At 37.2% G+C, this 25,711-nt stretch overlaps 1 protein-coding gene and 2 long non-coding RNA genes across 3 annotated transcripts in view; 2 read left to right on the forward strand and 1 right to left on the reverse strand.

Annotated features, from left to right (window-relative positions):
- Positions 1-25,711, reverse strand: part of LOC140845116 (uncharacterized) — a 215,872-nt gene that overhangs the window by 84,354 nt on the left and 105,807 nt on the right. The gene's annotated exons all lie outside the window — the stretch shown is intronic.
- LOC140844841 (uncharacterized) overlaps positions 1-25,711 on the forward strand; it is a 139,764-nt gene that overhangs the window by 58,335 nt on the left and 55,718 nt on the right. The gene's annotated exons all lie outside the window — the stretch shown is intronic.
- Positions 395-8,712, forward strand: LOC140845117 (uncharacterized). Its single transcript, XR_012123825.1, has 2 exons — positions 395-3,374; positions 8,616-8,712. It is a non-coding gene; the product is annotated as an uncharacterized lncRNA (long non-coding RNA).

Here is a 25,711-nt window from a genome sequence, read left to right on the forward strand (position 1 = left end):
CAATTGATATGGCTGCAAGTGAAATACAAATCAAATTGGTGTTAAAAAATCCGAATTTATTGATAAATATGGCTAAACACAGGTACTTAAGTTACATCACCAGGAGGCAGTATTTCAACATTTGAAGTTAATTTCTAGGCAGTGTCACTATATGTTTATTTTACCAAATTCCAGTCATTCATCTTATCAGCTTCAAGTTCCAAAGAGAGTTTCTATTAACTAACAGTCTTAGAAAAAATAAAGGTTAAATACTGAGTTTTCACTGAATTTTTCACAGAAGGAAGGTCCCCTGTCCTTCCTTAAACACAGAAGGTCTCAGAGAGACTGAAGATACATTAGAAGGAATGAATCCTTCAGGAAAATCACTGTGCCCTCACTAGAAGAAGGGGTAAGCAGAAACCCTTCTTGTCTTTATTAAAACTTATGGTATGAGAACTTGGGTATTATTTTATTTGTATTATTAATCATTTTATTATGTATCACCTTATACAGAATCATCATAAGCATTTCCAATGTGATTTGTAATCTTATCTTTTTTATTACTTATTCCAATGTTTAACTGATTTAAATGCCCACCAATAGTCCTTTATTTCACAATTTCACCACTTTTGTGTTATTATGTGTAGCCCTTACTGAGTGACCTTAACATTTTTAAAGGGATGTGGATATATTTTCTGAAGCAAATATTTTATTATTGAGCATATATTTCTGTTTATAGTGCTATGGAATGTAAACTAAACAAGATAATATTTACATACTAAGTATATATTTTTAAACTATCTACACCCCAACTCTATGGAGGTGGAACCTAAGGGCTCATGTAATTCTGCCTTTCACTTTGCCTAGATGATTGGACCAAGGGGAATATTAGCTGTCAGCTGGCCAGTGACCAATCACATTTTCTCTTAAGACCTGAAGACACAAAGGCTGTGGGCAGCTATCAGGTTAGCTGCCATGAAAGGTCATGTAAAAGCAGGTGTAGGCATCAGACCATGGCAAAGCCAAGTGACATTCACTCCAAAGTCATTGAAAAATAAAAACAACAACTGTGACATGGAAACTGGTCCAGAAGAAGAAAAAAAGGCCAATTTGAATCCAGGAGAATTAAATACACGGTTGTCTTATTTCTGGGTAGATATCAAGTTTGGAAAGGTGCAGCTTCATCAGTTTTACATGAAGATTTTTGTGGAATCTTGCAGTTCAAGAAGGTACTGGACAATAATAATGGGTCACCTAATAAACACCCTAGGGCTTTCCCTTGTATTTTGCCATCCAGTACTGTAGAGTCAAGGCTGTGATCAGTCTGGCTATGTTATACAAGTTATTAGAGTTTTTAATCTACATGAATTCTCATGCAAATTTTTCTTTACCCTGTTAAATCATGTTTTCCAAAGTGGGTCATGGCTGAGTCTCTTTTTAGTTTATTAGGCTGAAATATAGTGAAGTTTTAAAATTTGCTTCTCTGTTATTTTATTTTTATAGTTACCTTTAGCTACATGATTATTACTTCTTTGCCACATGTTCTGATTTTTCTGTGCACATATAATTGCTAATCTAGAAATGATTTTATTTTATATTGTAACTATCATTTTGTGTTACTTTTATCTGCATTCTAGGAAATTGTCATGATTACACACTGTGGTTTTAATTTTTCTAATATCAATTTTGCCATTTAAAACTGTTGATGCAGTTTTATATATTCTTATCATATTGGGTTCATTAATACCACATAAGAACTAAAATGTATTTTAGAATTAAAATACTGTGCTCCAGAGAGCAATTTGGAGATAATAGTTATCAAAAAGTTCTAAGGAGAAGATAGATATACCTATGCAATGCTAATGATGAATGGATGTATCCAATAACAGAAAAATCAAGAAATATCTATAACTTATCTCAAACTCCTAACCTGTCTGTTTAGTCTTTACTACTTTCTAAATTCACCATCCATGTTTGACTTTTCAAACTAAGGAGACCATAACACATAAGCCAAAGGCAATTTTTGGTTATAATCACTTTATCTCAAGAATGTAGCTTGAATTTTTAGTGGTGCTGTTCTCAACACATCGCACCGTATTCCAAATGACCAGGATATTCTGGAGAACAAGTGATCAGATTCATTCATTCAATCTATGATTCACACATCCATTCAGAAAACACACATGTATCAGCATCCTGTACTATAGGACACTCAACCTGTTCTAAGGCATACAGATGTGTAGAGAAAGAAAAAAATGTGAAATAATGAAGCCAATACTTGATTATAGCTGTCAGTGAGTTCATAGTTTACCAGTAGAGAACTACAAGACTAGCTATGTTAGGAGAGGTTGAGTTTATTTTCCTCAGTTCTTGTCTGTGCTGCAACCAAGAACTGAAGGGCAGAGACACAGAAGTAAAAGTTTTATTTGAATCCATTCCAGAGGAATGGGCTAGAGCGAAGGTAGATAAAGGCAGGTTTACTTGAATAAAGCAGAGAGGAATGAAAAATGGAGGGAAGGGCAGCTTACTGAACTGCTGCTTGGCTTTAGGGCATAATCCCTTGCAACTCCTAGAGCCAGTGTCACATGGCATCCAGTGTCCACTTGAACTGCATGGTGTGGAAACTGTTAGAAATGGCATAAAACTAAATGTGACTTAGTCCCAGAGGTATTAACATTTAAATAAAATGCTATTAACAAGAATCCTACATGTCAGAACATGTACCAGGGAGTCACTCTGGCTGGGATGGGGAGAGAAATTAAGAAAAATGGCTCTGCATCACTTCAAACAAACAAACAAAAAAAGATGCAGAAAAAGTTTTAAACCAAAATGTTGTTTTAATTTAAAAAAACTTAAAAAAAGTTTTAAGTCAATAAAATTAAGACAAATGTAAAGAAAGCCTAATGTGGATATAACTTGCTTAGGCGACATCTGGGGAAGAATGTGAACGCTGTAATACTCAGCCAGGGGAACCAGGGAGGGACTCGCAGGCTAAGGAATAAGTTGCTTGTTGCAACCGCCCTGAGTGAGCCTGCTCACCAGACACCCGATCTTGCAACACTGTCATTGAAGCATCGCTCTGCTGTTCTCTTTGTCTCCCTGTCCACTTACTAAGTTTGGACCAGTGAGCACGTTTCTCGCAGGAACTAAGTCCCTACCATCCCAGGATCTGGGGATGCCCCAGAACACTTGATGGAGTGAGAGTATGTTCTGAGAACTTTCCAGAAGCAAAGAAAGGATATTTTCAGGCAGGCTACTAAAGAGCACAGTCATACAGCTGCAGTCCTGTCCAGGTCACCGGGGCGATGGGAACTTGCAAGCCCAGATCAGAGCTCTCAGCAGCCCCTCCCTACTCACCTGGAGTAGGACAGAGAGAGTGACCCACTCAAAGAAAGGTGAGTGTGGGTAACCTCCGAGAAGACGTGCATTTAAGGGTATAGGGTCTGGCATTTTAGAGGGCTTTTTTGGGTAAGGGTCAGCATAAGGCATGATGTATATAGGTGATTTATAATTCCTTTGGAGTTTTATCTAAAAATAGGGTTATTTGGGTGACTGTGTTGGTTTGGTACTTCAGCATTCTTTGTTCACATAGGTTTATTTACACTTCTGAGGTCTGTTACCTGCACTCGTTACAAAGTTACTTGATTAGGAGCTGGAGGAAGAGGAAAAACAGCATATAGGTTAAGCTAAAGAATAAGCTGGGCCCTTTAGCATGCTGAAGTACATCTTACAACGACATGATCTGATTGGTACAGTGAAGACATGGGCTGCGCTGGGATACTTTATCTGGGGAATATCCAGACATTCCAAGTTACTCGTGGCCTTTGGAGCTTCAACTGATTAACTTATTAACTCTGTCTTTTCTGGCTCCCTGGTTTTATCTGGTTAACTCTTTGAGTCCCTTTTAGTGGGCTTTACTGACCTATTCTCCCTCCACCCACTCATACCTGTTTTTCTGCCTAACAGCTATAATGTCATCTTAGAAACAGTAAGTTGTCAATAGGAAAAGAGAGGGATAGGAGTATAGGCTGGGGAACAACAAATTAACAATGTGACATTACCTCCCGAGATAGTGAGCAGTTTACCTCTTGCTGTCTCTTTGGTCTTGACCTTTTACATTATTAGTATCTTTAATAATTCAGTGAGTAGCATATATGCATTCACGATGTGTTAATGTTTGCATCACCTCCAAGGTGTAATGAAAATGAGTTTTTGAAATTTTAACTAGAAAATGTCTAGGAAATTACAGTACTCCTGGTCTATGGCACAAAGATGAATCTAGAATATATAAAATCCACATCCACACTATTTCAGTCAGAAATGGCACTCCTGCTGTGAACTAAACTGAAGCCAAGCCTCCTCACTGACAGTTACTCCCTTCATTTTCAGCTCTGACAAGGACTGATCAACATACCCAATCTGCTTTCCTTCTTGGCTAATTTAAATCCCAACAGAGATACTTGTGCACAAATGAGTAAATAATATAAATGGTGCTTATCTTAATATGCTGTACCTGTTTGAACAATCTTCTTTTTTCATCTCAAGTTAATGAAAATGGGCAAGAATTAAATGTGTGTAAACATGTTAAAAGTGTGGAGAGAAATATAAAACCTATGACTGGAAGACATTTCTCTAGTTCCATTAGAGAACCAAGGAGCCAAAATCAAACAAAAAATAGTATCACATCATAAAGAGAAAATTATACAATAATCTGAACCTGAATATGTGTATATATACGTGTGTGTGTATGTATAATTTATTAGAAAAATTACTGTACCTTTTTTCTTCTCCATAGTTCAAATTTATGCATGGTTGACCTATTGCATTTGGTGATTTTTTTTCCTTAGGTTTCCTAGAGATCAATGTGACTTTTACAACAGAGGCTATAAATGTTAAGTGAGTACAATGATAAAAATTAAGCTTCAAATTGTGACTCTCCTACTTAAAAACTGGATGACCTTGGAAAAATTGAGAACCTAGTATTTAAAATAAAAATTCTATGCCACAGTAAAAATTATTTGAAATATTTCCTTTTAAGTACCTAACACTATACCTGGTAGATAAGAGATAATTAATATTGGTTTTCTTTAACACATACAGACACACACACACACACACACACACACACACACACACACACACACACACACAGCCCAGATTTTCCTTTTTATTCCAAAAGAAGTTCTTTTCCTAACTGGCTGGGAATGCTATGAGAAGCCGCTGCCACGTGGAGAACTCACTCAGTTGGGAGAACTAAAACCCAATACTTTTCTTCTTTTTGGGGGCCTTTTTAATATTTTGATTTTCCAAATAATATGCAAGGCATATATTCAAATGGAATCTTAGAAGTAAACGTGATACTTTTAATTCAGACAAGATAATCAAATCCCAGCAGGGAATACTTTCATTCTTAACTCAAAACAAAGAAGTGTTTTCTTTCTCTGTGGGCATGGTGGAGATTTGAAGACATATCCTTACATCATAGCTAGATGAAAAGTAAGAATAGAGTTGTAAAGACAGGTGAATCAATAGGTAGGTAGAGAGGTGAGTAGGTAGGTAGACCTATGTTGAAATTGTATTTCACATGCCTCCATCCAAAGTCAACAGAAAGGAATAGAACAGAACAAATCTAATATGGATTTCAATTCTGAAATTCTATGATCCATACACACTGATACACAGTAAACACTGTTTTAAATTACTTGACCAACTAAGAACTTCCAACAATTGATATTCTAGTATTTTCTGGTAATACATCAGTGGATTAAAAAGTGTCTAAAGTGAGCCAGATCATGGGACTTGTACTTGGGTACCTGTACTTGTTGGAAGCATTCCTTGTTCACTGGTCTAGCTCTGTTCTCTATTACTGCTTTTGGTAAACAACACTAATGAATTATTTAGGCATCCCAGAAAATACAGACCTGGTATTTTTAATCTGAATACCTTTACAAGCCTCCCTCCTTTCCCAGGATCTGCACTTAGATGGAGTGAAAGATCAAGCAGTATGGTAGTGTAATCCTGCTGACTGGTACAGTTTGAGGGGTGGTATCGTAAGGGTAGGGGCGTCGAGATCAGAGACACCCTGAGTTGGATTTTGCTCTGCCACTCTCTGGTTTTGGGATTTTGCTGAAGTCTTCTCAAAGGGTTGTTATTAGGATTCTATGAAGTAATTTATGTATATCATTTCTTTACCTGCATGGTCTGTGCAAACAGTAGGGCAAGGCTGAAATTTGCTGAACTAAATCAGGGAAAAAACCAACAAACAAAAACCAATATTCATCCTTCTACTCCTTTCTTGTGTGTTCAGCAAAGTGCAAATTCTACTGGGAAACTTGAAAAGGTATAAAATCAAAGCAGGGCAATCAGAACTTCTGATGGAAAAGAGCTAGAGGAAGAAGGTAAGGGAACTATCAGGACCATTTCCACTTTAGACTCAATCAGTACGGATGATTCCATTTTTTTTTCATGGAAAAGAGGAAACATACTACATAGAAGGTGTTTTCGTGTAAAGCAAACATACCAGTCTTTTGCAAACTGATGGTTTCAATGGAACTTTTTACAAATGTTCTTCATTTTACCATTGTAGGAACCAAAAGAGGAATTTGAAAGAAGGAAGCAAGGGCTGGGTAGAAATGCAGACACTTAGATCTTGCACAAATATGCCAAGTGCTAATTTAATACATCAGAGCTTTAGCCACATGGGAAGGAGATTTCTGGATGCAAAATGGCTAAGGGAAAGAGGAATGAATACAAGCTAACAGGACTTTTAAGACAATATAGGATAAAATATCCTGTCCTGTTGTTTATAGATTTTATACATATATAGTGATTTTATGTTATTAAATTAACAATTTTAGAAGCTGGAATCAAAATTGTCTTCTTGTTGAGACAATGCTTCTTGTTGTTCCCCTTTTTCTGAAAGATGGATGAAATAATGCTTAGAATCTGGGTTTCTCCCTTACTTAAACTGTCCACTGTAGGGTTTGATCTGCAGAACATGGGGAAGGGGAGGGCGTGTGTAAGCAACCATAAACACTAGGAATGTGAGATCTCCTTCCCACAGCAGTATGCTTGAAGATTTGCCGATCTTACAGGAGGTGTGATCCAAATATTTGGGCTTTGGCTTCATCACGGTGTAAGGGAGGCATCATTAGGAGCTACAGAGAGTTGGATTTGACCTTAAGAGCCTCCATAAACTGTCTATCAAGCCAGGCATCTTTGGAGAGTACAGATTGAAATTGGAGACCATGCAACCCACTCTGGGAGTTGCAAGCCATATATATAATGTGTGTTAAACATGGAATGGGTGATAGTATAGCAGTCTTTCTATATAGTCTATTCATTTTAATATTTAAAGCCTCACCAAAAAGGATTAGGGGGGAAAAAACCTACCTAGTATATGATTATTTGGTATACTTTGACTTTGTTTCAGAAAAGTATGCCTAACAACAATACCAATAACAAAAAAACTTCTGATAGCCATTCCTGTTCTCCTTGGTAAGTGATTTTGACTGTCCCTTGTAGTTGATCTGCTCAGACTTGCAGACCCTGTAATATTTGAAGTTGAAAAGTAAATTGTATGTTACAGTAATTCTTCTGTTTTTGTTGTTCCCCCCAGTACCCATAATAATGCCAAGAAGACAATAGGCATTCAAAAACTATTTCTAAATTCACATAGACTTCATTTTTAGAATCTTTCCTAATGTGAACTCTAAAAGAAAACCAAGTTGTGTTTAATTCCTAGATCTGACATTACCCCTGGGAAGCTACTTGACTTCACTGGGATTCTAGTTTCTTATCAGTAAACAGTGATAACAAACCTCACCTCCGAGGACTTGTATATAAATTAGTTACGGGACATAACATTCCACCATACTTGGGAAACAGTAAATCATCAACAAGTGTTAAGTCTTATTATCTCCCTTTTTAACATTTTGTCATCTATCAATATGTGTTACAGCAGGTATCAGATACAGGACAGTATTTGCTTCTCTGGAAATAAAAAATAAAAAAAGAAGATGAAAGTAAATATATTTAACATGAAAATTTGATAACACACTTGCTAGTGTTCCAGTTAAAACCGGTATTTCAAGGTGTTGGGACAGGTAATTTTTTGAATGAATACAAATCAATACTTATATAGAGAAATAGCAGTATGCCCCAATCCTCTTTAACAAATTGTAATAAGATTTTTAACGTTTCAAAATTGTATGTTTAACTTCAAGGTGACTAATACCTTATTAGTATTTCTTCCAAGAAACAGTGATAACTGCTCAAGGAATTTTCTTAATGAGTCTAGAAGTGGCCTCAAAATCTTTCTGAGAGCCCATACAACAGATAAAACTTATTTGCTATCAATGTCTAGCCTTTCTCCAAACTGAGAGTCTAGGGGATTGACTGTTTCCTGTAATTTTGTTTGCTCAGAATTAAGCAGAAAGCATCTTTAACTCTTAGCCAGAGTCTATGGGACCTTTTCTGAAACAGACTAATCTTATCTCGTTTCCTTTCTCTCTTATCAGTTCTGATTTATTTTAATGAGCAGCAGCTGACCAGTTTAAAAGTTAAATTACTTGTTTCAAGTTTTCATTTAAAAATGTTTGTTTGTTGACTTTTTGCATTCTGTTCTTTACTCTTAGATGATCAATCACAATGACAAGCTGGGATTCTGTCATCACCGTGGAGTGTTTCGTGCAATCAATAAAACGACAACATGAATAGTCTTGTGTGCTACAATATGCGTTAAGTGTTTTCTTTTTAAAGTCAACGTGAATCATCTGATTGTTCATATAATATGACGATTTTAAGGAAATCATTCACTTCCTGTTGCTTGCATTTTTCCCATTCACATTGAAAACTGTTAATGGTAATGACTAACTTGCTTTCTTTAAATTGAAGTTAGAATGATGACACTGCATATGCAACTGTTTTTGAAGAAGGAGCAATTTTTGTTCATTTATTTCTAAATTGATAAAGTAGAGACAAAGAACATTTTAGTCCCATGCCAGCATTCATTCCATCAGTGGGTCATCTTTTCCAATTTGTGGGGCCCGCATTATACCCCATGTAAATGTTCCGTGCTTATGGAGGAGATCATTTCACTGTATCAAGCATACCCTTTCTCTTTCATCTGTGTTTTCTTGCAAAATGACTTTAGAAGGACACTCACAAAGCTGGAAATGCATTGCTGATTTGTTCCTAGTCTGTAATATCTAGGCACACTGTTAAATGACCTGAAATTTGAACTTGCATCCAAATTGTGAAAGATTCAAAATCTATTTTAGTTCCCTGAGCAAATACAGTTCTCCTCAAAGTGGTGTTATTTTAATGTTAATGGTTTAACCCAATTAGTCCTTATATTTGCGACCCTGAAGTATTAAGTGCGAAAACGTTCACCTTCAGGTTTTTACAGATTTTTATTTATCCTGTGTCGTATATGCCTCTATTATTAAGGCTCTACCTCATGTGCCTTTCCCCTGAATCCTTATGTAAAGGCATTCAGAGCCTAATGTGCTTATAACTATTAAATGCCACGTGTTGGTCTTCTGTGCTATAATGAAGTACATCCGCGCCTTGCGAAGCTCTCTGGCAGCTATCTCCAGAGTTCACCGTCCGCCAATCAGCGTCCACAAATGTAACCACTTAAATCTGATCCCACTGTCTGAATCAGTTACTCAGATAAAAGGCAGCCAAGATCTAAGCCCTGCTCCATGTGGGACCCTCTTAATACTTCCCCCCAGAGTGGACATGGTTCCTCTTACCAGGAGTGTCTGTTTTTTGTTTCTTTCACTCATTCTTTATCTGTCTACTCCCATGTCTCCTCCTGGATTCTTGCGCACGCTGCCTTAAGCAGGAACCAATTATGCAGAATTTAACCAAAGGCTTTCTGAAACTCAAACAGTCATAACATATGTACTGTCACTCTCAACATTGCTGGTACCGCTTCAGATTGGAAAGGATGTGAAATAGGCAAATATGTTTTCTCAAACTAAATTTATCATTTCTGTTTTATTCTCTGGGTTAAAAGAAATCACAAGTCAACTTTTAAAAAATCTTTTTTAAATACATATTTATGCTGCATAATTCTCAATCAGATTTCTAGAAACTACTTGGTTGATGGATTTTCCTTGAATCATTTTTAAGCCAATGCATTATTCTGTTTCACTTATTTTCCATCAAAGTGAAATTGTGATAGCAGTATGCAAAAAGAATTTAAAAATTTAAAAGCTCTGATACAGATTTACATGTTTACAGAAATGGCCAGGTTTTATTTGCAGCTACCCTTCAAAATAAGCTAGAGATGTGTGTTAATACATGCTCTCCCAAGCTGCATTTTATTAAGCTCAATCTATTGCACCTCATTATTCTACTGCCTATGAAAGCATGGCTACAGTTCATTTCATTTTTAGATAAGTGAGTAAGCCTTTATTTGGTATCATTACGATGGCTAAATTTTCTGAGCTTGTGTTTGCTTCCAGGACAAGAGTGGTAAGTGAGTTTGTTTTGGCATTTGAGTATTCAACAGTTTCCCCATTTACTGGTGAGGAGCTGTTGGTGAGCATTTGATTTGTGCTTTATGAACTTCATAGACAACATCATATTTATTTTTTTCTTACAGAATCTTTTCAGGCAAGTGTTAATAGTTGTATTTTTTTCCAGATGAGGGAGTTGAGATTTACAAGTCTTAGTAATCTGTGTAAACTCCATAGTCAAACTATTCAAGTTTGTACTCAAACACCAGAATCTTCTGAATCTGAACTATTATATTCCTAGCCACTGAATATATGCTGCTCCAGAAAACGTATATACATGCACAGAGACCCAGACAAAAAAAAAAAAGTGCCTCAAAAAAGAAATCTCTTTCATGAACTCAGCTAGAGAGAAAGTTGAATGAGATCTTGCAATTTCCCCTGGGTGACCACGATTTTTTACTGGGAAAGGGAAAGAATTAGAAACAAGGACTAAAACTCTACCTTAGGAATTATCATTGTTTTTAGCTAGCCTGTAAATTGGAAATCTTTTCCTCAGACCAGGTAGTGAGCACTTTTGGGTTTGTGGATCTTGATGTGGTCTTTATTGCAACTACACAGTAACTCGGTGGTAGGCTGGAGCATACTACATACTCTACTTATTGGAGTCTGGATTTTGTAAAGAGGATATAGAACGAGGCACAGGAGGAGAGCCATGATCTTAAGCTTATGCTACTCTGGTACAGTCCTTCCATATTCAATATTATTCAATATTATTCAATATTAGGCTTTACCAAGGAAAAAGGCTTCTCAATGGAGCTCTGTTACTATCTGCAAAGACCAGACCACAGAAACTAGGGTTTTACTCTGATGAGGAAAACTGGCATCAGTTATTGGCTATGGGGGAGTGGTGGGGGGGGAAGAGGAAGGCAACTTTGCTGAATGTAGAAATTCTCAGGTAGTAACAGTATAATCTCAGTGTGAGCACTTGGTAGTTAGTGACAAGGTCTGGAAGAAATTAGTCACACAGATGCAAGGCTCATTATTAGAGGTTTGGAAAGAAGATAACACAAGTGGGTTGCTCAAGGAAAGAACTCCACATGGAGATGTAGAAAGTTCAGTGGAAATATTAAAAATTAGCCTGTGAAGTGGTGTTTGACAGCAAGGTGTTAAAATAACCAAAATGCAGCCAGAAGAAAAATAAAAGTTGATGTAAGACCTCAGACATGAAACAGTAAGGACTGTAACACATTAACAAAAAGGGATTTGAATGTTAAAAAGATGTTAAAAATATGATACACATTTTGAGTAATTCATTTCAAATGAAATTTAGAAAAAAATGCATGCATTTGCTCTTTTCCACCTCAAATGTAGGTCAAGAATAAAGTACTGGAGGTGGGAACAAAGGCCCAACTGGATTACTGTTGCATGAAATTTACACACACACAAATATTCATGTAACAAAACTATTACATAATAGCAGTCTTTTGTGTCACTCTACTTTATTTTGCCTCCCCATTTCCAGGATCACCTCCTCTTTTCATCTGGTCAGATATCCATGCCAATTAAGTGTTACTCAAATGATTGTGAACACCTAATAGACTTCTTGTTAAACTTAATTGGCCACCACCAAAATTTAGCATATTGTCTGGGTAGCTCTGAGTTATATGGACTCATAAAGCAGGAAGGGAACAGTATTTCTGATGTCTTTCTGGCTGGACATTTATACATAAAACCATTCAGAATTATGATTTTTTTCATGGGGACTTAGATTTATGACAACATACAGATGTTTCCATTTCACCTAGAGAAAAAAAATCTGCTATATAATATCAAAGATAAAACTTAATTGAACCCACCAGATGATGATAAAGAAACAATGTTACACTTCAGATGACTTAACTACAGCTTTGTCCCTGGCGCTTTTCTCCCTAGCACCCTGTGGATTTCTTCCATGGCCTTTCCCCTCTTTGAAGTCAGTGGGAGCTCTGAACCTAGAAAAGTCACTCAGAGTACAGACCGCCAGAAGGACAAGGCTATTTGACTTTCTGCCCTCCCAAGGATCATGGGGTGAATGAATTAGTAACCAGAAAGAAAAAAATACATATAAATATCCTAACCTTAGTCCAAATGCAAAGCAAGCATTTTTCTTTTTCTTTCTTGAAATTCAGCAATGTTTCCTTCACTTTTAAAAAAAATTTTGCTTTTACCTTTGCCCTTCCTGTTTCCAACAGGGGTTGGAAGTACTTAAAACTCTTCAGAAAGTATGCTGTGTTGATATTTCTAACAGAGACTAGAGCAGAAAGTATGACTTATGAACCTCTACCCTTCTGATGCACTATCACTGAAGCTGGGCGCGCAAAGCAATGAACGTATCAGGCTTGCATTAGCCCTCAAGGGACGGCCAAGATCAAGGACTCGTTGATGGGGATTTCAAAAGATGGATAACCAAGCAGCCTCCTTCAGCGTGCATTAGCACTAATAATTAGTAGAGAGCATTACCCATGCTTTCCTTAAAGCAGAGATGTTCTTATTTCACTGTATATGATTTTTAACAAATATCATTTATTAAAACATTTTTGAATCCTTAAAGGAAATATATTTTATAAACCCTTACCATAATGCCCCATCATTACATTTCATAACTATTGGTATTTATTAAACATACAATTGCTATCTTATTAAAAGTTAATGCCTATTGGACCCATTTATTTTAATAGATTACTACTTTAGCTAGTTAATATCAACCTCTCCTCTACTTGCCAATGGATGAATAAAATATTTAATTACTGTATATTAAAATTTTCAGGGTAGTTTATTTTTATTGCACTATTAGATTTTCTCTTTTAATCTTCTTTGACTTTCCTGGACCTGTGCAATTCACCTGGCAACTTTTCAATCACATAAGGTACAGACATTTTCCTTGGTTTTGCAGTTAAGAAATGTGTCTGGTGTATAGTGAACCAATAGATGGATTTTGACAGTGATCAACTGAATTTGTTTTACTTCATAGGTGTTAATTGAATGCTGTTTACATGTAAGAAACTATGTTGAATATTTTAGGGGACAGAGAAAGAGGCTGGAGAGTAAAACTATCTGCCCAGAAACAAGGGGTACCTGGGTTTTAACTTTGAGTGTTAAAACTGGAAAAGTCCCAGGCAAACCAGGACAGGTTTTTCACCCTGATGTCCTGTTCTTAGGAAGCTTACCTCAAGGAGAAGAGGTTAATGAATAAAGAATAGATGCCATCATATCACCTTTCATAAGATGGCCCACCAATACAAATAGGTACATATTATTTCTGGGTAATTGGCCAGAAAAGATGCTGTTATAGTAATTTTGTTAATACTGATGATAGTCACGATTTTGGCCTTATTTTATTTAATGCAAAACCTTGTAGGACATAGAGGTATGGTACTCTTCATCCTACAGATCAAAACATTGAGGCCTAGGAAGGTTGAGTAACTTATCAGAGGTCAAAAGTGTAAGGTATAGCCAGGATTTGAACTTGAGCAGTCTAGGTTCAGAGCTCAAGTTCTTAACCAGAATTATTACCTGCCTCAGCAGTAGTGCTTGATTTGGCATTAGGGCAATTATTACTCAATTTAATTGGGGGCCAATCATCTCACTCTTAGAGCTAACACAGCAAGTGCTACAGGCTTGAACTAGCTTTCCTAACCGTCAGCCTAATTTTTCCATTATACCACAGTATCTCTAAAATAATAGTTTACTTTTCTTATACCTACCTAGCATAATGTTAGCCTGTATAGTAGCATTTTATTCATTATGATAGACAAAGAGGTATGGGAGAAATCAAAGGAATTTTGGAAATGATCACTTTCTTGGCATTTATAATCAAGCTGGGAGAGGAAAGATTTGTTTGGTTTTATTTGGATCCCTTTATTACTTTTCAAGGTGCGGTATTCTTATAGAGATGTAAACTGCATTTGAACAAGGAAAAATAATAGAGTGTTTCCACTCTGGTTGAAGCAGGTGAGCAAGATTTAGAACTCCAGCTACTTGACACCCCATTCCTCTTATCGCCCAGGGCAAGAGCCCACCTAGAATTCTGACCGGCATGGCTGGAGAACCATTAGTACAAATTTGAGGGCCTTGGTATCTATGGTCACATCTAAGTGAAATAATGAAGATCCCTCCTGGTACAGTGGGATTTGATGTTGGCCTCAAGGCATATGTAAGGTTTCACTGATTGTACTTAGGAAGTCATTTTATTCGGTGGGGGTGGAAGTAAAGCTATTTAACAGAATCAGTGAATTTACATTGAGAGGTGATGGCAACAAAGATGGTGTAAGCTTACGAAATGTTTGACTGTGACGTCATGCCTTATAGACTATTTTGTAAGAAATGATAGTGGCTAAAAACAGGTAAATCAAAGGCATGAAGCTGATGAGTCCTCAAAATAGGCTTAACATACATGAAATTTTGTTCCCTATTTACCACACTTCAAGGTTTTTCATGACTTCAAAGATACGTGATATTGGCAGAACTCTCAAACAACTAGAAAAATTAAAAATTCAGCCCTATTTCATTTGATTGTCTTAAAGAACTGTAAACTTAGCATGAGAATCCACCTAAATGTATAAGAAGACAAAATAACACAAAGTCTCATTAAATGACATGGCATATTGGTGAAATGTGCAGACTTCTACAAGTTGTCAGGAGTAAGCAATGATGTGGCATGGATAATTCTACCTGACTACCCCATTATTTAAGCTACAAAGTTTTGTTTACAGATGAAAAAGAGTTCAGGGTGTATCACTGGAATCCCAATTTATGTTTCTGGTCATTACACAACGATAGCCATCAGAACAGGAAGAGTCAAGGATTTTACGATGTATTATAATATCTAATTGACTTACATATAGTAACCATAAGGACATTAAAATTAAGTAGAGAAATATCTAAAAGAATTTAACCCAGAATATCAATATTTCAATTTCTCAATAAAAAATTGAGAATTTAGCCAATCAGGGTTGATATAATTAGGCTTTTAAATGTACTGAGTAATTAATCTAGTCTTACACTTTTATATTGAGGTCTGGTAAAGCTTATACATACTAAGGAATGATTTATGAGAATGCCACACATATTTTACTTACTTGGTTCATAAGATTCACTGAAGTACTTTGGATAGTTTATTGTCAACTGGATAATTTAATTATGTAAGCATAAAAGAAGATATAATCATTCCTCAAATAGTTTAAAATGGTTGGGAAGTGTATTTAAATAAGTTTATAAATGGAAAAAGCACTTACTTACAAAAGCCTCTTAAGAGTGATTAGCATTTGCTAGGCTTACCAATAAATATTAAAGTAAAAAGAACAAAAAAACTCCTACAATTTAAGGAATGTAATTTCAATATATTTAATAGTGAATGTTAAATCAAAGTATTTGTGAACAGAAAATCATCTCTGAGGACATAAAAACTCACTTTGACATTAAATAGATGAATTCACTATAAATTGAAATACTTTTGTGTTACTTAGCAATAATGCAACTATTCAGACAGGAGAGGTAGTTGTACTAAAACAAAAAATAAATAAAAAGCTACCATGTGACAGAAGACACTCCATGGAAAGTAAGGAAAGGTTGTATTTTCAACATGTCTTAGCCTCTAGACAACCAGGAACTGAAATTATGAGGGGAATCAGGGTAAATATTATTACATGGAAGAAGTTTCCATGGCTGAACGGACCACTTCACATCTTGCATAATGAATGCCATCATCTCTGTCCTAACTTTCATGCCACCTCAAAACACAAAGTGATTGAGTTATTTTACACTATAATTAACAAGTAGATGATGACTCCAGCCTTAATCTCATTTGATTGAAAAGGTATGGCATTCACGATTGAAAGTAAGTGTGGGCCACATAGTGAACACTACATTGGCATTCAGTCCAGTTGATGCCTGGGGTGGAGTGAGACAGGCGTCTGCTGCTTATATTGCGATCATCCATTACTCTTCAAGTCGGCCAGGAGGGCAGTTCTATGATAGTATGAATGATTGAACGCTCTCCTATCATTCTGAACATAGTTGATAAAGGAGATATTTTGGGCTGACTTTATTACATAGTTATGTAGCCCACATAGCCTAATAGTATAATTTAACAATCAAATTTGAAAGCCATTTTGTTTCCTAAATAGTTTGGAACCCTCTGGAGGCAAACAAAGCCCCACACACTTTCAGCCACCACAGAGGCAAAAGTACTCATTAGTGAGAACCACATCAAGGCAACGGTTGGGGGTTTTCTTCAAAAATGAAACATTTGTGGCCAGCTGACATTGCAGAAGGTTGGGTTCAGCAAACTGTATCAAGAGGGAAGTGTTTGCTGACAGTTTGACAAAAGTACATGTTGCTTTTCTTTACCAGAGGAGAGGTTAGGCGTTATACCACCACTCGCAATGAGACCTTGGGGTATTGTGAGCTATCCATTCACAGCTTTCCCAGTGATGAATGAGGTCTTAGCAGATGCCTTGCAGAGAGGGTTAGAGAAGAATAGATTCCTCATGTGTCTGCCCTTTCCCCCCCAGATTGGGCAAGGCAGATGATTAGGGAAAAAATGGTCTGGGCAGTTTAATGAAACCCATCTGCTTTAGCTGTTAATGGAAAAGTTCTTCAGAAGCTCTTAAAAACAAAGTGCAATTGAGTTTTAAAAATTATATATATGTATATATCTTTATACACACAATCCCATACACATGCACACATAGCAAAACATTGATTTATTTATTCCAAGGATAAAACCTTCCTTGCCTGCATTCCCAGAGGAACAGGTAAACATTGATGAATCCACATCAACATGGGCCCCTGACTACCCAGCTTTGATATCACTAGATGGTTATGTTGATTGAACATAGAGGAAACTGAACCAGTGTAAATCCAAACCATTTTAACCTGTTAGGTTTGCTAAATAGCATAGGGAATTTTATAGTGAAAGATAGTTTGTTGAAAATACCTGAATGTACTGACTACATGAAGTCTTGAAATCACACTGACTATTCCCTCTATCACCCGCCACACACAGGACTCACTGAAGCAGCTGAGCACTAAAAAAGAAGGGGTGAAATGGTTATTTCAACCTATTTGCTTCACAAATAATAGATGATACTCCAAAGAGATTTTATTCTACACTTATTTAGACACTCTCTCATTCCATATGATATATATTTTTGTTTCAATCAGGTTTATATCAAAATTCAGTTCATTTTCACACATGTCCAATATTTAGTACATTGAAAAATATGAATAAATATATATCTTGCATAAGTGTCTGCTAAAGAAAGAATAAAACATGCACAGAAATACGGGTGAAATTAAAAAAAGAATAAAGCATTAACTCTGTTGAATATTTTTATATTGAAATTTTGATACTTTACAACTGTCTTGGAAATGGGTTTCAGCCCCAAGCAAGTTCACTATCTATTCAGGAAGACTGAGGAATGACGATGGAACATTCTTGGGTTGAAAGGGTTTATTACCCGGCTTGTTCTCCCGGCAATAGGTTGAGCACTAGAATTACGTCTGCAGGTCTGTAATCCTCGTCTCTGCCTCCGCCCAGAGCACTGGGCTAAGCTCTTTATATAGTGACTCAGTCAATAATAGCTTATTGCCTACGGGTGTGGAAGCAGTAGCCTAGCAGCAGGCCAGTTACATCATCAAGAAGTTCAGTTTTAGGTGAGGATCCTGGCCATAGGAACTCAAACTTTCCCTTCAATAACATTTCTTAAATACTTAAAAACAATGTATCATGTTACCAGGAAACTAATATTAGTAGAGAAAAATATAATGGGCTGACATATTGTAAGTGAATTGAAATTTGGGGAACTAGCCCTTAAAATAATTTCAATTTCATTAAATTTATTTTTATTGAAGACATTCTTCATAAGATGAAAGTGTTTCAATTGTCTAGTTCTTCCAAAATCAGGGCATTTTTCAAATCTATGAAGAACAACTAGGAAGCTACCCTAGTATTTATTTAATTCACAGCAAGGGACAATATTTTTAACTATTAAATGTCATGTTTATTCTATTTTATGAAGAAACAACTCATAGCATCAGTTTTAGAACATGAACTCTCATCTACTTTAATGCATATAACTTGCTTAATTAAACAGAGAATGTCTATACTAAGGCAGGCTTAGTGGGAACATGTTATAAAACCTTTAGAGACCTTCATGTCTATACCAATGGTTTGTAAACTTTAGAATATTCCAGAATCATCTGAAGGGCTTTATAGAACATTGCTGCGCTCCACCCCCAGAGTTTCTTATTTGGTTGGTCTGGCCAATCATATGCCTTTTTTATAAGTGCCCAGGTGATGCAGCTGTGGCTCATCTGAGGTCTACACTTGGAGAACCTCCAGTTTATAGTACCAGTTTAATCACTACATGCAAACCCACAGTGGGAAAAAGAATGAAATATGAAATAAAGAGGTAAGTTAACCACAAAGAAGGCCAATGTTCTTCTGTTTGTAGAAATAGCAACTTTTTTTGGTTTCTCTCTCTTCTTTTTGCTTGCCCAGAAAACCAAACAAGAACCAGGAAATAAGAGGAAGCAACATGAATAGGCCGTTGAGTTACATCATAAATCATAGCAGTTTGATCTTACTGTAGAACAGTTTTCCAAATCCTTCTGACGTCATGAGGCATCCTTTTCCTTTTCTACAGCTTACTAAGGTGTTATGGTAATTTTATACAGTTAACCTGGTTTTATCCTTGATAATCTTTTATCTTTTGTGTCATCACTCCATAACAGAACAAGTCTGACACGATGATGATATAACCTCTTGCAAAAGCTCTGCTTTCTTTATTCATGCAAACCTTATTTGTTGAGACTTGGTGGGCTATTCCTAGCTCTCTAAACTATTTTTATTACAAATTCACATGGACCTCAAGGGTTGTGGCTTTTCCTCTTCACAGCTGGGATATCCTGGAATAGCCCACAACAGGCTTTCCCCTGTTGGCTTAGCCATTGTTGCTGTTTCATTACCGGGAACATCAAAGCCAGGCATCATGTTTGGATAATAAGGATGTGCTTTCATACCTAGTCCAGGAACCAATTTAAGCCTCTTCCTCCAAAAGAAAGCAAGAACTACCACTTCCTTTGTGTTTACTCTCAAACTGCATCCAAATTTCTATATCTGCATCAATCTTCTATAAAGCCCTTCAGATGATTCTGGAATATTCTAAAGCCTCATTACAACAATAGGGTGATATTCTAGAATCCTGAGATACTATCCCATTTCTCACAATGTGAAAACTCACCAGGACACTAAACACAAGGAGATGTGAACCTCATCAATGTTGTGGTATTTTTATATCAACCCTTTATTAAAAAACTATCATCTCTTCCATATCCACCTCCCCTTTGTTTGGCAAAAAGTTGATTTATATACACTCACTAGTGGCTAATGGGTAGCTCTGGGAATGTCCCTTAACATCTCAGGGACTTCATTTTCTTCAGTGGGTGGGTCTGAGTATACTCTCAAATGATTAACAGCTTTAAATGGGAAGAGTCTGTTGTACCAAATTAAAGCAATTATAGTCACAATCAGAGTCTAACAGATAACGTGGTTTGAGATCAAACTTTTTTGTCTTCCTTGTACTAGACTCCTAACTGTGCTAGATGCAAATCTCATTTTATAAACTATGGATAGAAAGGAAAAAATCACAGGCTATACAGGCATTCACTCAAGTTTTAATTTATGCAACGTCTTACTGACTGCCATTAAAATATTCATAAGCCAGTTTGATAACATCAAGAGATACTCTAAGCCCATCACTGGCTTTACACATTTTGCCCCTGAGGAGAAAACAAATGTTTTTGATTTTGTTTTGGGTTTTTGTTTTTTTTTTTATCAGAAAATTCATTTTCAGCAAGAATGTCCCCAAACTTTCCAAAATGCATTTAGAAGGATTCTGGCAAATAGTTCTTTCTCAAATGTGTCACGCTGTGCCAGCTGTCTGTATATTTTCCATTTATACTGATGTTGCTTTGGTCTTTTGATGGAAGTACAAGTAAGGGTTCAGCAGCCACAGCCACTTAATGGAAGTGAACAGCATTTTTAGACACCCCAAATTTTCATCATCGAACCTATTTAGGGAGACTGCACAGCGTCATTTTTCCTCCAATCTCCTACTGATTTTCAATGCAAATGCTTCCAGCCTCACTCATGGCCACAGGATTTAGTTACTCACTTGACTGAAAACCATGTCAATGCAAATTCAGAGGATAAACCAGCATGCAAATCCCCAAGGCTTCAGCAAGTTATAATTCAGCCACAGTATTAGCAAAACAAGATAGCAATTATAGAAGGAATCAGCTGAAAGGTTATTTTTAATTTAACATTTCTGCATCTTTGCAGCTGGGAGAAATGAAACCCTGCCCGTTCTTTCTTGTGAAACCCCACCCGGTAGAAGCCAAAAGCCATATGGTGCATTTCCATAGCCATGTTCTAAGATGGGGCACACTCAGACACATGCACGTCCAGTCACACAGACGTCTTCAGGAAGAGTAGACGTACTTCTGATGAGGTCAGACTGCCGTATTTTCTTCTAGTGTTCTTTACTAATCTCTCAGAGATCAGCACATAATTGGCATCTGTTAAAAGCTAGGTATTTGAAGGTAATCAGCCATGGGCATTATTTCACCCTCATTTCTGAACTTTTACCTCTGGTCTCACCGTTTCTCTTTGATCCCACCTCTGGGTGCTGTAACTGAGGTAACTTCAGCTAAGACAGGCAGAGGAAGAGAATCCACCTTTAGTCACTGTGTGAGGACATAATTTTTGACTGGTGGAGCTATTTAGTTTGGGTCTAGAGAAATGAAAGCTTTCTGGTAGTGTACCATGTAAAAAGGCAGCAACCCTCCACTACTCATGCAGGATTTTCAGGACCCTAGAAAGGCAGGCACAGTTTTGGAAGGGAGACAGGGGAGTTGTGTGATCACATTTAAGAAGGGCTGGAGTTTAGGAAAGCAAAGAGCATGCTTGAGAACAGAGGTCAGCATGGCAGGGTTGGAATCCAAAACTCCTCTATCTGCTGGGTGAACTGGACGAGTTACTAAGCTTCCTGGATCTTAGATGTTCATCCTTAAATGTCTAATTCCTTGCTTCTCAAAGTGTGGCCAGCGGTAGTGACACCCCAAAACCACTGAATCAAAACCTGCCTTACAACAAAATTCTGATTGTGTGCATGTTAAAATTTGACAGTCACAAGGAATACCATACACTAATTAAATCTTTTATAAATGGTAATTTTATTGATTAAGCACTTACTATTTCCCCAGTGCTGAGGTAGGCTTGGTGGATACACAGAAATCAGAAACTAGCAGCGGCCTTTGCTTCCAGAGTAGGAGAAACAGACTTAAATCTTATAAATGAAAACCTACTTGTACATTAAGATGAATGCCCTGATGGCACTGAAAGAAGCTTTATGATCACAAAGAAATGCACGTGGACAGGGGTGTCACAGAAGCTGTATGACTGTCCTTACCTTGTTCAGAGACCCCCCCCACACACAACCATTATTTCTTCTTTCCCACTACATTTCAGTTTGAACAGCTTGTGTGTTAACCAGTCTTGTACTTCTGAATACATGTTAGATCCTCTTAGGTGTGCACATTTTTTTTCTCCTCCTTGACATCTAATCCTGGACTTCCAAACAACTATGCCCCGTGCATTAACTCAGCAGACGTCACTTTCTTCCTCAGTGAGGTTCTCTCAAAAAGGATATTTAGCCTGGTAGGGGAGATGTATCTCCTCACTATTCCAGACAGCCAGTGGAGCATCCTCGATGGCTCAGGATTGTGAAAGGTCAAGATCCCTCTCTGGACATGTTATTATTATAGTAATTACTTTCTCTTGGTTTATCCTCCTTTACGTACTGTTCTCAGACCCCAGTGAGTTCTGACCTGCCCACCTAAGACTGCTGGTTCCTGAGTTCCCTATTAGCAGTAATAGCGCAGCCACACAAAATGGCAATGAATAGAGACCCAGAGACACCAAACCTCCAAACTCAGGAAACAGAAAAGAAGGATCTCAAAGTCATTATTCTTGGACACTGCAGTGATCAGCATTAGAACAATACAGGCATTTAAGAAAAAATAATAACCACACCACGGCTATAATATGCCTGCCAGAAATAGTAACTAATAGTCATTAACTATTAATTATGATATTAACTATTAGTCCTTAATTAATATTTATAGAGGCTTATCTCATTGGTGCTTGTTCATCTCTGTTAAATTACCTTTAAATGCACGTCTGACAGTATCATTCTCCAGTGTTTATCGTGCTTTGACAGATCCCCCCTAAACAGTGTACTCAGAGTACAATTTCCTACAAGTCCCTTCAGTTACCACAGCCCTTCCACCGTGGATCCTACTCACCTACAGTATCAAAGAAGGATGCCTTATTCCTCCATGCATCTGAGCGCTTTACCACACTTTCTCCCATCTGAAATCTACATATGATTCCATTCTCTCAGATGAGTCTCTTTTTCATTCAATTGCTCCTATTTTCTTGGTGAGGTCTTCCCTCACTTCCTGAGGACTAACTTGAAATTCCCAGTAAAGACTTCCATTAACTATTTTCTTACCCTATATTTTTGTGATTACATATTTATGTGTTTTTGCATCTATTTTTACATTATACTGTGCTCTCAGGAGAAAAGATCCTGCCTTTCAAATTGTGTATTCCCAGAGTCTAATATAGTGTCTGAAGCATAGTGAGCAGTTGGAAAAATGTATTTGGAACATCAGGCAGGAAAAATTGTGTATATTTTAATAAATGAAATGAATGAATGCACCCAGGTCATAATCTGCTTCCATCCATAATTAAAAACAGAACAAAAATTAAATGTCATATCCTTGGACATTGCTTGTTCCTTAATCAGTGCTGAAATATTTGTAAGATCAACAAAAAGAATACTTAAAGAAGACAGACAGCTCTACCTCTTAGGTCCTGACCACTGAAATTGTCTCCCTTGCTTATAATAACTCTACAAGTATGTAGGGACTTTTTAAAACTTTCAAATCAAATGCCATGTTAGCAAAATATTTTTTATTAGTAGAACAACTTTTGTGGTTCCCAGCATAATTTGTAAATATTATCTTATCTTATCAATTCTACTAAGGCAGACAGGCTGAAAACATTATACTTATGCCCCAGATGAGAGAGTCCAGGGGAGTGCATGCCTGTGTGTGTGTGTGTGTGTTGGGTAAAAATCAGTCCTTCCTATGCTAACTCCTTTACAGTCTGTCTCTCTCAGCTCATTGCTAGTCTAAATGAAGATCACCATTAACCAGATGATCGGGCAGTGATCTGGGGCAATCATTTAAATGACTCTCCTACCAGGTTTTACACAGTGTTCATTCTGTATAATGCTAGGGAACTAGTCAACAACATAACTCTCTCTCTCTCCCTTACAATCTCTGTGTCAATTTCTCTCTTTCTCAGTAATGGCTTTCTGTAACACTTCCTGTTTCAAATTACAGGGAAAGTGAAAAAGCATGGACATGTGTTCTTCTCTCAGAGAATTCACAATTTGATGGATGCAAAATTTTTTCTCTATTTTAATCGTAAATGCTTATACATGGTAGTAAATAACACAGTCCAAACTCTATTGCAGGCATGCACGTGCCGACATGGTCCATACTATTTGAGAAAGGCTTCAGGGAGCCAGCTTCCCTGGGCTCTTAAATTCTTCAATAGCAGGACCACATCTTGGTTTATCTAATCTCATTCTTTGCTCTTCTAGGGACTCTAACCATGCTATTAGCCTCATTTCCTCTCAGTTTCTATCCTGCTTTATTTCATGCTTTCTTTTGCTTAAACTACTTTGTGCACTCACTCTACCTTCTCCACATATTCACATTATGCTCATCTAGTATGATGGCATTCCCCATCCCCCAAAATAACTGTTTCCTGGTGATACCTTTTATTCCTGAAGTCCTAGTAAATATTACAAAGGTTAGCATATAATTACATATTGATTTTTATTATTCTTTATTTGTTCCATGTATGCACATCTTATTTCCCCAAAGCTGATCTAAGTTTACAGACTTGTACAAGTATCATGTCTTCAATTATTTTGTATCCACCTGAGCTAAACAATGGCAGGGACTCAATAATACTTCTTGCTTAGGAGCTGAGATTACAGTGTATTCATTCATTGTTCCTTTGCTTACACCATATGTTCACAGCCCCCTGCCTTTATTCATATAGCTCTTCATGCCTGGGGTTCCTTTCCTATGCCATCAACCTTACAAATTCCTACTTTTCCTTTAAGACCCAGGGTATTGCAGTACTCCTCCTGGGTCATCCCCAGAATTAATTTGTTTCACTTTCATGCTCCTATGATACTTCACACAGCAGTGCGTTTTAGCTATAATTATATATCCTTATAATTTTAATGTTTATCAGTATATAAACTCCATCTATAGTGGAATGGGGAAAATGGCATTCAAAAGATATCACCTCCTAAACCCTGTAAGCTCTGAATGTTACCTTATATGGCAAAAAATTAAAAAATTAAAAAAAAAAAAAAAAAAAAAAAAAGGGGGGGGGGAGCCAAGATGGCGGCGTGAGTAGAGCAGTGGAAATCTCCTCCCAAAAACACATAGAGCTATGAAAATATAACAAAGAAAAATCTTCCTAAAATAGAGACCACAGGACACAGGACAACATCCAGACCACATCCACACCTGCAAGAACCCAGCGCCTTGTGAAGGGGAGTGCTTTTTGGAAATCTTAAAGGGGCAGGACAGGTCACTTAGTCCAGAAGCAGGGAATCTGGGGATCTCTGGGCACTCTAACCCCCTGGGCAGCAGGGAGCACAGAGGCCCCTTACGGAGATAAATAGTCTCCTGGCTGCTCCCCCTCCAACGGGGCTCCACCATTTTGGAGGAACAGCCCCAGCCAGGCCAAGCCCACAGCAACAGCGGAGATAAACCCCAAAGCAACTGGGCGGGAAGAAGCCCTGTCTGCGCACAGCTGCCCAGCACAAGCCACTAGAGGTCGCTATTCTCCCAGGAAAAGGCTACAAACCAACAAGAAGGGAAGCTCTTCCAGCAGTCACTTGTACCAGCTCTGCAAACTATCTCTATCACCATGAAAAGGCAAAACTACAGGCAGACAAAGATCACAGAGACAACACCTGAGAAGGAGACAGACCTAACTAGTCCTCCTGAAAAAGAATTCAAAATAAAAATCATGAACATGCTGACAGAGATGCAGAGAAAAA

The sequence above is a fragment of the Manis javanica genome, chromosome 12, assembly GCF_040802235.1.
Source record: "Manis javanica isolate MJ-LG chromosome 12, MJ_LKY, whole genome shotgun sequence".
Classification (NCBI taxonomy): Eukaryota; Metazoa; Chordata; class Mammalia; order Pholidota; family Manidae; genus Manis; species Manis javanica.